This window comes from Peromyscus maniculatus, chromosome 12 (assembly GCF_049852395.1).
Source record: "Peromyscus maniculatus bairdii isolate BWxNUB_F1_BW_parent chromosome 12, HU_Pman_BW_mat_3.1, whole genome shotgun sequence".
Lineage (NCBI taxonomy): Eukaryota > Metazoa > Chordata > Mammalia > Rodentia > Cricetidae > Peromyscus > Peromyscus maniculatus.
This window is the reverse complement of record NC_134863.1, coordinates 11,086,997-11,101,660: the sequence shown is the minus strand read 5'-3', so window position 1 is coordinate 11,101,660 and position 14,664 is coordinate 11,086,997. Positions and strand designations below refer to the sequence as shown.

The following is a 14,664-nucleotide window of genomic DNA, read 5'->3' as shown; positions in this document are numbered from 1 at the left end:
ATATAGGAACTAGGATAGCAAGAAGTCTGAGCCATTAGGCCAAACAATTTAAATAATATAAGTGTCTATGTGTTTATTTTATAAGTGGGCCGCAGGACTGACTGGGCTTGCGGGAACTGGAGAGAAACTCTCAAGCCACAAATGGTGCTAGAACGTGGGGCAAGAATTTCCACCTAAAACCTGAGAAAGAAGATTCTAAAAGAGCTAAAAACAGCTTCCTAGTTGTCTCAAGTTAGTGGCAGCCTGCAGTTTGAGCTACTATGTCAGGGTATGTGAGCTTGACCTATAGTATGGCAGGAATGAGGCGTCTCCAAGTGGCACATTATGCTGCATGGTGAATTTAGCCTTTGCTAGTACAATTTAAAAAAAAAGGTTTCTGGGCTACACACTGCTTTGATAGAGGCATAGACCCACTGCCTCTGGCGGTGAGCATGGTTCCTCCAAAGCTGGAGGTAAACATACCATCTCCATGGGAAGCTGAGGTGGGCAGAGCCACCAGCCAAAGCTGCTGTTTTAGCCCTAGTAATGCTGCAGTTTAAAGCAATAGTTACACAATAAGGCAGATTCAGATAGAACAAGACTTTAAATGCTTTACAATGTGTGTAAAATTGTACATAGGCTTGGAAGAGTGATAAAATGGAATATATGCAATATATATATATATATATATCTTAAAATATATATATATATATGCAATATATATATATATATGAGTGTACATAGGCTTGGAAGAGTGATAAAATGGAATATATGCAATATATATATATCTTAAAATATATATATATGCAATATATATATATATATATCTTAAAATATATATATATATATGCAATATATATATATCTTAAAAAGATAAAGTCTTTAAAGAGACAGTAAAGGTAGTATAAAAATAAGCCACATAAAGATGGATATTACACAGAGAATCTGGATTGTGTTGTCTTTGGGATTCTTAACTGCAGAAAAACATTTGATTGTATAAGCTGTTGAGTTAAGCCAATATGTATATTTTTTTTTTTTTTTTTTTTTTTTTTGGTTTTTCGAGACAGGGTTTCTCTGTGTAGCTTTGCGCCTTTCCTGGAGCTCACTTGGTAGCCCAGGCTGGCCTCGAACTCACAGAGATCCGCCTGGCTCTGCCTCCCGAGTGCTGGGATTAAAGGCGTGCGCCACCAACGCCCGGCTTCAATATGTATATTTTAAAGATACCTTGACTTCAAAATTTGGATGTAAGGATATGTTGCTTTGGAAAGGAGGCTCTACTTCTGTTTCCACAGAAAGCCAGAGGCTATGGATTTGTTCCAGATTAAGATACATCAGGTTTGACCAGCCAAGACCCCCTGAAAGGTCTCTGATGACACCATGGCCCAGATGATCCAACATCCAGAATGGATTCAAGGCAACTGGCTCAGATAATACACCCTCATGGACTACTCCACAATCCTAAAATTTTCTTTGTGTCCCCATAAGATACAGTGTCCTCATCCAGAAGGAAGTAGTATGAGAAGCTATGCCCAAATTCCCAAATATACCAAGCTGGCTTTGGAGATGGAATTGGTTTACTCCTTCTCTAAACCCAGGCATATTCCTAAAAGAAAAGGTTGAAAGATTCTTGTATCCCATATCAAAAGAGCCCTCTGGTGTGGGACAGAGAAAAACCAATATTTTTACTTAAAGCAGGTTGATTATAAATACAATCTCTTTCTAAAGAAGAAAAGGGGATAGTTTAGATATGACAGGATGAAAGGGTAGATTAATGAACCTACTTTTAAAGTTTAACAACTTGTTTAAAAATGTTTTACATTGGTATAGATTTTAGTTTATTGATACAAATTTAGAGTTGGTTTTGTTCTAATATATATATATATATATATATATATATTTCTACTCTTGTTTAAGGTGCTATGTTTATGTAACTCATTTAGATTGTAATGGATAATTAAGAAATACAGATTTATAATTAGTCTTCTATGATAGTCAAACTTATAGCCATGTTAAGTTTTCTAGGTATACATAGATATAATTCAAACACTTCAAAGACCTACAGAATATGGAATTTAAAATATTTTTAAAAATTTAGACTTTCTGGACAGTGAGACATATCTGCTCCTGGCAGCACCAATTTACTTCAGAGAGGAGGATGGGCATTGAAGACACTCTATATGGAGTTTGTCTTCTTCTTGGCCAAAATAGCCATTTGGGCAAAAAATTGTTCTTGCCTGGACTGCTTGATCGACTGGACATGCAGCACCCATAGGAAGGTGACCACTGAACTTTGCTTGGCAAAATGGTCCTTCTGGTTCCTGCTTCACAGAGGAAACTGCCAGACATTCTACAGGACACAGAGAGAAGTGACTGAGAGACTCAAGGCCTGTGGGCTGAAGACAGATGCCCCAACTTTACAGAAGAACTCTGGATGACTGTCCAGGCTGCCAGCTGTCGCTGTCTATTCTCTCGAGACTCCTGAAAGTTGCTTGCATCCTTCTCCCACTTCTCAGGTAATATTGTATCCTTCTGAGGTCTTTGATGTAGTTGAACACTAGATAGTTATAGTTTTCTTACTCATGATAAAAGATAAGTTATATATGAAACCTTAGATTCACAAATATAGGATAGATAGGATATTTTCTTTAATTTTGCCAAATACAAATAGACTAGATATTATAAATAGACTAGATATTGTAATTGTAATTCTTGCTTAATAATTGTTTTGTTATATGCAATTTTGCTATGTTAAAGTTAAAACCTTCCTTTGTGAAAAAAAGAAAAGGGGAAGTGCTGTGGATGATTTATTGACAAATAAAGTACTGATTGGCCAGTATCCAGGCAGGAAGTATAGGCAGGACAAGGAGAGAGGAGAAGGCTGGGAAGTGGAAGGTTGAGGCAGAGGGATGCTGCCAGCCACTGCCATGAAAAGCGAGATGTAAGGTACCGGTAAGCCATGAGCGATGTGGCAACTTATAGACTAATAGATATGTGTTAATTTGAGATATAGGAACTAGGATAGCAAGAAGCCTGAGCCATTAGGCCAAACAGTTTAAATAATATAAGCGTCTGTGTGTTTATTGTATAAGTGGGCCGCAGGACTGACGGGGCTTGGTGGGAGTTGGAGAGAAACTCTCAAGCTACAGTTAGGGGATCAGTTAGAGATTTTGAAGGAGCAGATGAAATTAAACTGTGATTGGAATGTTTCTTGTTATTGTATCACACCCTTAAGATTTAGTGAAAGCAAATATGATTGGGAAAAAGTTAGGATGCATTTGTTGGGTCACCCTAATTCTTCTCAAATGGTTTTTGATTTACAGAAAGAAATCAAAGAAACTTTTGCAAAAAAAGTACCTGATACGACAGGAATGGACATTATGGAAAGTCTTGCAGGTACTATAGCCTCATTCAATCCTACGAATCACTTTAATAGATTTCTTATCCTAGCAGGTGGTGCCCTTGTTCTAGCAATAGTAACTTTATTGGCTTTAAAATGTGTTTTGGTCTACTTACATAAGATTGTAAGACAGATAGAAAAAAGACTATATTTACTATAAGGCCGCATAACCTTTGAGATAATTGACTTTTTAAATGAAAAAGGGGATCTGTAGTGTATTCCTGCTGAGCTCCTGGCTTGGTTCCAGAGAGTAGCACCTAGACTTAATCCTTCCTTTGTTTAGCCACACCTTTTGTTTCTCTTACCTTTTGTTTCTCTTATTGCCCCATGTGAATCTTGTCTGAGAGTCAAGGATCAGAGAGTCCCCCAAGGATCAAAGGCCTATGCAAAACTTGGTTCAGGAAACCTGGAAAACCATGGTACCTGATAAATCAAGTAATTTGCACTTGACATTTGGTCTCTGGGAGCTCCTTTTAGAGCGCTTTGAAGGTAGGTACATCAATTAACTGGCTAAAATATAATAGAGAGTAGATAAAAATGCCCTAGGTGAAGGGAAAGTGCCCCCTGCAGCCATGAAAGGCTAGATTCATTCTTAAGATGCCTCTGAGTCTTCATTCCATGGACCCGCGGGAACCCACACACCCATGTCATGACCATTCAGTTACATTGGATGTCCAATTTTGTTCCTTTGGTCCACATGTCTGTTTTTTTTTTTTTTTTGTTTTTGTTTTTGTTTTTGCCAATACACATTGTTTTTATTACTATGTCTCTGTAATATATCTTATGATCTGGAGTTGTAATCCCTCAGCATTAATTATTCTTTTTATCAAGGGTTGTTTTTCTCTCTCCATGGTCTTTTGTGGTTTCATATGAACTTTAGAATACCTTTTTATATTTCTGTGAAGAATGAGGTACAGATTTTGATTGGGATTGAACCTATAAATAGCTTTTGGTAGAATGGTCATTTTTACAATGTTAATTCTACTAATCCACAGACATGGGTGTCTTTCCATTTTCTTGTGTCTCTGTCTCTTTCTTCAGCAGATTTAAGTTTTCATGTAGAGGTCCGTCCCTTCCTTGGTTAGGTGTACCCCTAGATACTGTATTTTCTTTGAGGCTATTGTGAATGAGTGTGTGTCTATAACCACATTCTCTGTATGTGTTATTGGTATAGAATACCAATAGAAAAGCTATTGATTTGTGCACATTGATTCTGTATCCTGCCACATTGCTGCTTCTGCTATGGCTTCCTATCAGCTCTGACCCCCAGGCAACTTTATTTATTAACATACAAATAAAATCACATTTCAGTACAAATAAAATATCACCATAGAGTGGGGTAGTAGGTGGCCAGAATTTTTATTCTTTACCTTCTATCAGTATTTTTCTACCATAAGTACTTTTTATTGACATTATTAAATGAAATTATAAAAGGTATCAGATACTTAGGAATCACACTTATGACTGCCAAATATGTATGTAACATGCCTGACATATGACATATAGTATGTATGTGTGTGTGTGGGGGGGTGTTTACAGCAGGGGTGTAGAACTTTTCTTTATATATTTGAATCACATGCCCCCAAGAACTCTTATAGTTCTAACAGCTTCATGTAAACAGTCCCATAGGAGTCTTGGAGACAAGAACTCAATATCTACATTTGAAAGATGCTAGGCTAAGACATTTAGCTAGGCATAGTTGTGTGTGTCTGTAATCCCAGCACGAAGGAGGCTGAGACAAAAGGGTTGTAGTAGGCTTGAGGACAATCTGGACCTTAAAGTGAGTTCCAGGCCAGCCTGAGTTATGGAGACCTTTCTCAAAACAAAATAAAAACAAAGACATAATTTGTTAATGTAAAACCTTCGTGTTGGCTATGCATGTTCAGAAAGAAGACACACTTCTCACATTCACTCAGCCAGGCTCCTTTGTGTTTCTAAATCTGAATGTGTGTGTGTGTGTGTGTGTGTGTGTGTGTGTGTTGGCGTTGCATATGGAGGTCAGAGGACAGCTTTTGGATGGTGGTTTTCTCCTTCCCCTGCAGGTTCTAGGGAGTGAACTCAGCTGCTTGTTGGGCCATCCTGTCAATCCCAGATTCCGTCTTATCACCTATGTAGAGAAGGAACAGGACTTCTACTGGAAATGCCAATGTACAAACCAGAGTGATTACCCTACAGATTTCCATTAAGGATCTGGAAGCTTCTAGCCTGTTTGCCTAGGTTTAGATGGATCATTCGAATCAGCCTGTGCCTCTCTTTCACCCTCTTTCCCTCCCTCCCTCTTTGCCCATTTCCTGTCTTTAAAAACCTTTCATTTTGCTTTCCTGTCATTAAGAGCAGTGTTTTCAACTATGGCTGGGGAGTCTATTCTGTGATAGCAAACTTGCCCAGCACACCAAAGCCCCTGGATTTGCCCCCAGTACTTCGGAATGAAAAAAAAAAAAAACTTAAAAAGAAAATTTAGAGCTAGACATCCTGGTGCATGCTTTTAATCCCAGCACTGGTGAGGGAGAGGTGGGCAGACCTCTGTGGATTCGAGGCCAGCCTGATTTATATATTATAGGACAGGTGGGGCCCTGTCTCAAAATTTTTATTTTTAATTATCTGTGTGTGGGGTTTGTGCATGGGTGCCAAAGGAGGCCAGAATAGAGCACTGGATCCCCCGAGGCTCAAAGCAGGTGCTCTTTAAGAACTGAGCCACCTCTCCAGATGGTCTGATTGTGTGTTTGTCTATGTGAGTGTGTACCATGTATGAGTGTGCAGGGCCCAGAGAGGGTGGTGGATTCCCTGGAGTCAGAATTACAGGCCCTTCTGAGCTGCCCAGTGTGGATGCTGGGATTTAAATTTATGGTCCTCTAGAAAACCAGCAAGGGCTCTAACTGTTGCGCCCCCTCTCCAGCCCGAAAAAGCAAACGTTTATTTTACAAAATAAATTGTGTACATGTGTATTATGTATTGATCATAGGATAAAATATATTAATGAGTTTCAATACAAAATCTAAAAGGCCACTTAAGAGATTAATTTATTGGTAAAGAGATAAAATTAGTATCTATTCCAACACACCCAAAATCATCCTTGTGCATATTAAATAATTAAAACAATAAATTAGCAAGCCAGCTGTATCCCTACCTTACAAATAAGTTCTAAAAACTTATTTGATATGGAGGTCTTCTCAAAATCAGTTCACAAAGCCACTTAAATAATGTGAGTTGACTACAGTATTTTATGTTGTTTATGTATTTGGGGTTTACTGTATCTTCAGGAAGACTCCTCATACACACACAAGGCCTCAGGATCATGTGCATCTTCTCGGTGTAGGTGAACATCTAGTATCACCTCAGCAGTCCCCAAGTTGTGTCTAGGACTCAGAAGAGAAGGAATAGGGGTTCTAACAGCCTTAACCAACTTGGGTAGGATACAAAGTGTGGTGATATTTTATTTGTGCTTTAATAAATAAAGCTTGCCTGGAGATCAGAAGAAAATGCCAGCCACAATACAGAAGTCATGCAATGTTAGCACATGCCTTTAATCCTATCACTTGGCAGGCAGGATCTCTGTGTGTTCAAGGCCACACTGGAAACAGAGCCAGATGTGGTGGCACACGCCTTAAATTCCAAAACTAGTCAACCATGGAGGTCTGTAGGTCTGTACAGACAGACAGGAAGTAACAGAGCTGTGTAGGAAGAGGAAGTGATGTAGTTGAATGGAGAGAGCAAATCAGATGGCAGAACAGCAAGACATAAAGACATGGGTAGACAGGAAGGAACTCGCATTTGGAAGCTGCAGAGTTGGTGAGGTAAGGTTAGCTGTGGCTATTTCCCTGATCTCTCTAAGGTTTTCACCCCTATATCTGGCTCCATGTTTTGTATTTAATAAGACCATTTAGAAATTTATCTGCAGTGAAATCTGCAGGGGTGGTTGGACAACTTTCCTCCACCCCAACTCCAGGTAAAGCACAAGCGTAAAGCAGTCGACTGCAGAAAGAGAAGTCACCAACACTGGGAATTTCTTAAAATTTACTCATTTTCAGAGACTGTGGGCTAAACAGAACAATGCAACACTTTTTCAGGTCCCAAAATTGAAATTTCACACACACACACAAATCCCTGGCTTTAATTTTGCTGATTCACTAGTTACACCAATAGCTGTTTTATCACCTATTTTTGTTTCATAATCTGCTTGACTGTAACACTTCTATTACCCACACACTTCTCACAGAACCATGGGTTGTGGTGCCTTAGCCTGGATTCCGGAATTCAGGCAGAGCAGTGCAGCTGCAGCTTCACATCTGTACTCGCTACTTTGCTGTTGTGTGAAGACTTACTGTGTGTCTGCACGAGTGTGGTGTGTGCACATGCCTGCAGATGTGTGCACGAGGCGCCCGGGAGAGGGGTCAGTGTCCTCCATCACTCCTCCTGCTCCTCAGGGTCTGGTCCTCCTGCCCCTATTCCCTCAGAACTGGGATTACAGATGTGAGCAGCTGCCCAGCTTATGACATGGGTGCTGGGCTGAGACTGGGAGTGAATTCTCTTTAGCTTCCTGTTCTGAATTAAGAATAGCTCTCAGGGGCACACATGGGTGAGAAGCTCAGAGGATGCCCCTCAAATACCACATCAACCACAGCACCACTCACCTGAGTGGAGAACAAATCACCATCCAAGAGAACAAAGCCAACAGAAACAAACCTTATCCAAGGCCCTCAATTCCTTTTAAAATCTACTTATTACTATTATGGTGCACCTGTTGGTGTGTGCCAGTGTGCAGGTTAGAGGACAATTTGGGGAGTCAGTTTTCCTTCCATGGTGGGTGCAGGGGATTAAACTCAGGTCAGGCAGCCATCTTGGTATGTCTGTGCCATAAACTCTCAGGTAGAATTCTAGCATCCAATTTTCAGCAGTGTAGACACAGTCAATGTCTGAACTCCTTTGGTTATAGCTGGATCCCGGCATCACTGGCACAACTCCTAGGGGGGCCAGGAAAAGGGTCTAGGCTAAAGGAAGGGATCTCTGTACAGTCTGTCCTATGGAAGAAGAAGCACAAACAGTTCACCCCTGAACCACTGGACCACATGCTCTCAGGTCTGGCCAGGCCACCAGGTCTCGTTGGGTAGGCTCAGTCATTTGGTCTACATCACAGGCCCAGCTTCCATACCAAGGCCACTTCAAGTCTCAGAAAAAGCAGATTTCAACTGTTACAACCTCTAAGCAGCTTGCCCAGGATTCTCAAGAGCAGATATGTGCATCTGTATCTAACATGCGTGCAGCTTTTCCGAGTTTATCTCTTCTTTTTGTTTGTTTCCAGAACAAGTTTGGAAAGTTGAAGCCGACAAAAGAGGAGAAATTATCAGCATATTCTAGGTTCTGCCAGACAGTCTTTTATTACATGATAAAAGCAACACTAGGCACTAGATCTTGTAAAATATGCTCTGACCAACTTTCTGAAATTAAAAATGCATAACCACATCTGTAGGATTTTTAATGAACAAAAAAGTTAAATACAAACTTTCATATACAAAATAAATGACTGTAAAGATGACCTCAGAGCCAGGTATTAAATCTCTCTCCAGAGGCCTCAGTGGGCATGCTAATGAGCCAAGAACTTAATTTCAGCTTTATATATATTTATATATTTTTTAAAGAAAAAAACTCTGAAGAAAAATAGGCTTAAATTGAGGAGCATCTTCTGAAATAGACGGTTCAGGCCAGCCCTTTACCATTGTGAGGGTCATACTCAACCACACCTAGGATGAAACATTTATGGTCACAGTTACTTTGAATCCAGTTTCGAGAGGAAGCCAAGCTACTTCAGTTCTAAAAAAGAAAGTCTCTAAGATGAGCACGCACTGCTCTGAGGACACAGAGACTGAGGTCCTTGGCCACATTTCCATGAACTGTGCCTGTGTCAGAGCGGCAGAGCCTCTAAGAGGCAGCCAGATCCCCACAACACAGCAGCGTCATTTCTTCTGGCGTTTTCAAGCCTCAAAAGGGAGAACGTTAACTTCATGTCGGCAGTTCCTACTACAGCATTAGAGAAGCTAGTCAACACCCCCTCCCTCCCCCTGCTGAGGCCCCTCTGCAGCAGGGGGTGGCAGTTTGATTACATTCTTTTCAGAAATAAATAGTCCAAACAAATTATTATAGTTAATTATAAAAGAGCAGTGAGAAAAGGGCACTGCCCAGTGTTTGCAAATGAGTGAGTGAATGAATGCATGGGAACAAACACAGAAAAAACAATTCATAGAACAAAGCCTGCATTTCCCACATTCATATGGAAATAACTTTAAAACAAACAACATTAATTAGCAGTTGTTCTTGTTTGGGGTGAACAGTCCAGGGCTCTGGGCAGGCACAGCCTTGCAAACAGGGCTGCAAGCAGCCCCTCCACACCCCAAGTCAGGGCTACTGTGGAGAGGCCTTCATGCACTCTTGATAGCCCAGTACCTGTGAAAGAACAGAAATGATACGGGGACTTTTAACCCATAATGCATGAGGTATATGGAAACATCCATGAAAGAACCACCAGCAGCTAGAAGACCCAGGGCAGGGCACTGTCACAGCAACTGCTGGTGGAGGATTTCCCACACCATCTTCTTCCGGAAGAGAGGCATCTGGTGCTGAAAAGAATCCCACAAACAATAGTATTACACACTTCTGCACACAATATCACAGCATGACAGCCTTTAGGTGTCATCACATACATAAAATAGGATGCACATGTCTATCAATCAGCTTTACATCATGTATAAATTTCTGAAGCACAATAGGCTTTCTTGTCCTAACCTTCCCGCCTATACCTCCAGTGCTGGGATTATAAGGATTATAAGGCATGTGTTGCCATGTTTGACAAAGGTTCTTGTTTTATTTTGTTTGTTTGCTTGAGAAGGGTCTTGCTTAAGAGCCTAAGCTGCTATGGTCAAGAGCTTCTCCTGCCTCAGCCTCCCCAGTTCTGGGATTGTAAGTGTCCCACACTTATATACATACATTATGTGTGATTACATGTGCATACATATGCACTTACAAGTTAGAAAAACCAAAGCTGAATACAGAATAATATACTACAGGGACAATAATAAAAATAGCAAAGAGAAGAAGAAAATAGAGGAGGAAGAGGAGAAGAAGAAGAAGAAGAAGAAGAAGAAAGCACCAATTGGAAATGTCCAAGCAGTGGTACAATAGGAAACTTTTCTACATTCTAAGTAAACATCACTTTAAAAAAAATCATTCACTTTTATATTAAAAAAAAAATGACCTTAGGGCATGAAGGTATGGCTCCCTGGGAGAGGTCTTGCCTAGTATTTATGAGGCCCTGGTTTCAATTTAAATGACCTTTATTTAAAATGCAGGAAAAAGACAGGTGGTGATGATGCATGCCTTTAATCCCAGCACTCCAGAGGCAGAGGCAGGTGGATCTCTGTGAGTTCAAGGCCAGCCTGGTCTACAGAGTGAGTTCCAAGACAGCCAGGGCCACACAGAGAAACCCTCTCTCGAAAAATTAAAACAAACAAACAAACCCCAAATAAACAGAGGGTGCCACCTTTGGCCTGTTTGTGGTGCATTGCTATACATAGGGGGAGCTAGCTCTCTGCTCTCTATTACACACTCCTGGGTTTCTGGAGGATGTGTGTGGCAAAAGTCTTAATACATGATCATACAATTTTTTTTCCAGACAAGGTCTTTCATTATGTAGCTCTGGCTGGCCTGGCACTCACTATGCAAACCAGACTGGCCTGAAACTCACAGAGACCCTCAGGTATCTGCCTCCCTAGTGCTGAGATTAGAGGCATGTACCATATGCCCAGCCTTAACATGATTCTTAAGTTATTTTAAATAGTTCAAGACATCCAAGGGCTCAGCAGACTATATGCCTAATATGCACAGTGGTGCACACTTATAATCATAGCAATCAGGAGACAGAGGCAGGAGGATGAGAAGTACCAAGGTCATCCTTGGCTACATAGTGATTTCCAGGCCAGCCTGTGCTATGGGAGACCCTGTGTCTCTCTCAAATAAATAAATAAATAAAAAATAAACTCACATAAAACATTACTTTATTCCTAGTAAAGCTGAGAGTGTATTCTCCGAGATCAGAAAGATATGCATTCAGCAGGGCAGCCCTGGTTACTTCATGTTCCTCCAAAGCATTTAGTTCTACTAGTCAATGAACAGTTTGTTTGGCATACAGGAGCTATCCAACAGAGGTCTATGGATGAGAAATATTTCTGATTGGGGTTAACTCTGGCTGTAGAAAGATTGAGAGTCCACTATCAAACAGGAACTTAAGGGTTCCTGATATACTTGAATTTCCTCTCAAATACGACATCTTTCAGAAAGGAAAGCACGTTCATTTATGCTTCCATCTTAGACCGGGGCTGAAGTCCTCACAAGGCGGGGTTTCTCCTCACTGTCATCTATCCTCACATGCCTCCCTTTAGCTAAAAACAGTAACAATAGGAACCAATCAAAAATGGAGTTCAAGGATAAGCAAATTATACCACCCGTCATCAAGAATTCTTGGTCAAGTCCAGGAATACAGCCCATGACGAGCATGCACATCACTGATTCTGAGTGGGGCCTCACCTAAGGTTCCTAGAACAGTCTGTCTGTGAGAAGAGCCTGTCGTGGGCCAGGCACTGCCAAAGGACAGGAACAAGCAAGGACACGAGAAGCAGCTTGGACTCACCTGAGTAAATGTGATAGGTTTGTCCCTAGAAATATAATCTGCATATTTACAAGTAAACATTCCACAATCACTCCCATTCAACTGTTGAGGAATCTCCTAAAACAAACAGAAAGGGGGAAGAGGTAAAATATTGTTACATACACACCCTTAGTCTCTCTCTAAACATCACTGTGGAAAAACAGTACGACAAAGGTGGATAAATCTGGTGTTGCACACACACAGATGCACACACAAACACAATCACTCTTACTCTTTGTGGTATAAAAACCCTAATCATGACACAGCATATGAGGCCCCATAGAAACATCTGACAGAAAAAAGAAGTAAAGCAAGTGAGAGTTCTAAGAGAAACAGAACCCATCAGACATGATGGGGGTGGGAGAAGGAGGAAGAGCATTTGATCATGACAAGAACACTAGTGGTGATTATTTCAGATTATTATAAGCTTTAAATGTGCTTGAATATGACACATATTTACTTCAATATGAAGAGGTCTAACTTAACATTGGTGCAGCCATGACAGGCTGCGGACTAACACTACTGGGCCTGGGCCTCACCATTACAATAACCAGGAAAAGCCACAAACTGTACCCTGTGGGAGACCCATCAGAATTGAGACAAACAAGCACTAAATGCTCTAGAACATGAAGGACAGCTCACACAATCTGTCTATAGATCGCCAGTTTCCTTGCAGCAAATGCCAGTACCAGTCACTGTTTGATACAACTGAGCTCAACGCTCTCCCTGGTCCAATAGCTGTGTCGGAACCGATGGGAAGTCCAAGCTCGAGCTTGCAATAAAGGTTCTTTGCTTTTGCATGTGAACTCTGACTCCTGGTGGTCTCCGGGGGCTCATGACGCAGGCATAACAAATACTGCAGAGGTTACACGGTTTTAACAACCAGAACAACTGCCGGCTGCTTAGGATCCCTAAAGTTGCACGTGAGATGAGAAAACCATCTCAGAGGTTTTAACCAACTAGGATCACTCCTTGAGTTATGTCCCTGAGGCAGAAACAACTAGGAGCAAGCAGCTCTAGGAACATCAGAAGATAAACTCATATGGAAAAAGCTGTGTGCCAAGGTCTGTATCATCCCCATCTTGGCTTGACATGACCGTGGCCATCTTGAAATGTGACCCTAACTGAGCCTGAGTTGAACCTGGTCAGTTTCCCCAGCATATAGTTTCCTAGTATACTGTGGCAGGTAAAGCCATTGAAGTGGTATGTATGGGAGCTGTAGGACCAGACTTTGACACCGAGAATACACAGAATGTGCCTTTATTCTCTAATATTAGCTCAAGAAAAAAAAAACAGAAAATTATTGTTAGATGGGGCCATTTCTATTGTGACCTAACCTTCTGAGCCAATCAGAGGTAGCCACTGGGCCTGCTGCCACTTTGTGCCATGCTTCTGTCCACATGGACTATAAGCTGCAGTCTGTAGTCAGGGGTCTGCCTGCCTTTGATCTCACAATACCCTGGGTCCCATTTTCAGACACGAGACTGGACTTTCCCAAAACAGTTTATATTTAAAGCAAGATAAAAGACAAGAAGCAACTATCTTGGCTATACTGAATGGCTATAGGTTCAGAAGTAGGCCACTTAAGAAATATAAGCTGGGGCTGGAGAGATGGCTCAGCAGTTAGGAGCACTGACTGTTCTTCCAGAGGACCCAGGTTCAATTCCCAGCACCCACATGACATTTCACAACTGTCTGTAACTCCAGTTCCAGGAGACCTGACACCCTCACACAGACATACAGGCAGGCAAAACACCAATGCACATAAAATAAAAATAAATTATTATAAAAAAGAAATATAAACCTTAGGACTGAGATTGTATCCACAGAGCCTAAATTTAATCTTTAGTGTCACAGACACACAGACACACACACACCCCAACCACACTTCTGGAAATTGTGTGCTTACAGAATGAGAGAAACAAGAAAGAAACACAGACAAGTGTCACTTACATGTGGCTTCATGCTGTAGTGGGCGAAGGGGTTTAGAGTGGCGATCGTGGCTGGCCGTGGCTATCACAGTGGCTGTGGCAGAGGAAGAGAGTGCTGGATGCTGTGGTGGCAGAAGAATCACGAGCCATGATTACCTTTTTAGAGCTTTATTAGGAGGAAGGACAGAGAGACAGAGAGAGGGAGATAGAGACAGAGAGACAGAGAGAAAGACAGCACAGAGGACAGAAAGAATACAGAGAGTGAGAGACAGAGACAGAGATAGTGAGACAGAGAGAGACACAGAGAGAGAAAGAGACTGTGCGGAGGACAGAAAGAATACAGAGAGAGAGAGAGTGGGAGAGCATGTCTGCTTTTTAGGCTGGGATGCCATCGCAGGCTGATAACATAATAAGGACAGAATCCTTACATCCCGGACTTTCGCTTATTATAAAAGCAGCAGGTAGATGGGAATAGGGGCATCGTTTCTCTCAAAAGCTGCTTCTAGCTGACTGTTGGACATCAGTTGGCTCTGGGGGGAATGGGGAAGGGGGGTCTTCCAAGGTAGACAGGCGTTGTGAGATACTGTCTGCTGTCCATTGCTCTGGAGACATGCATCCCTCTTGGCTGTGCTGGGAACCTTCTGTCTGACAAGATGCTGGTG

General features: G+C 41.5%; 2 long non-coding RNA genes and 1 pseudogene across 2 annotated transcripts; 2 read left to right on the top strand and 1 right to left on the bottom strand.

The window, feature by feature from the left end:
- Positions 1-14,664, top strand: part of LOC143268211 (bcl-2-related protein A1-like) — a 282,316-nt pseudogene that overhangs the window by 125,894 nt on the left and 141,758 nt on the right.
- On the top strand, positions 2,756-8,836 carry LOC143268077 (uncharacterized). Its single transcript, XR_013043664.1, has 2 exons — positions 2,756-3,372; positions 8,676-8,836. It is a non-coding gene; the product is annotated as an uncharacterized LOC143268077 (long non-coding RNA).
- Positions 8,726-14,084, bottom strand: LOC143268076 (uncharacterized). The gene is made up of 3 exons (XR_013043663.1): positions 14,025-14,084; positions 12,054-12,149; positions 8,726-9,987 (listed from the first exon to the last, which is right to left on the bottom strand). It is a non-coding gene; the product is annotated as an uncharacterized LOC143268076 (long non-coding RNA).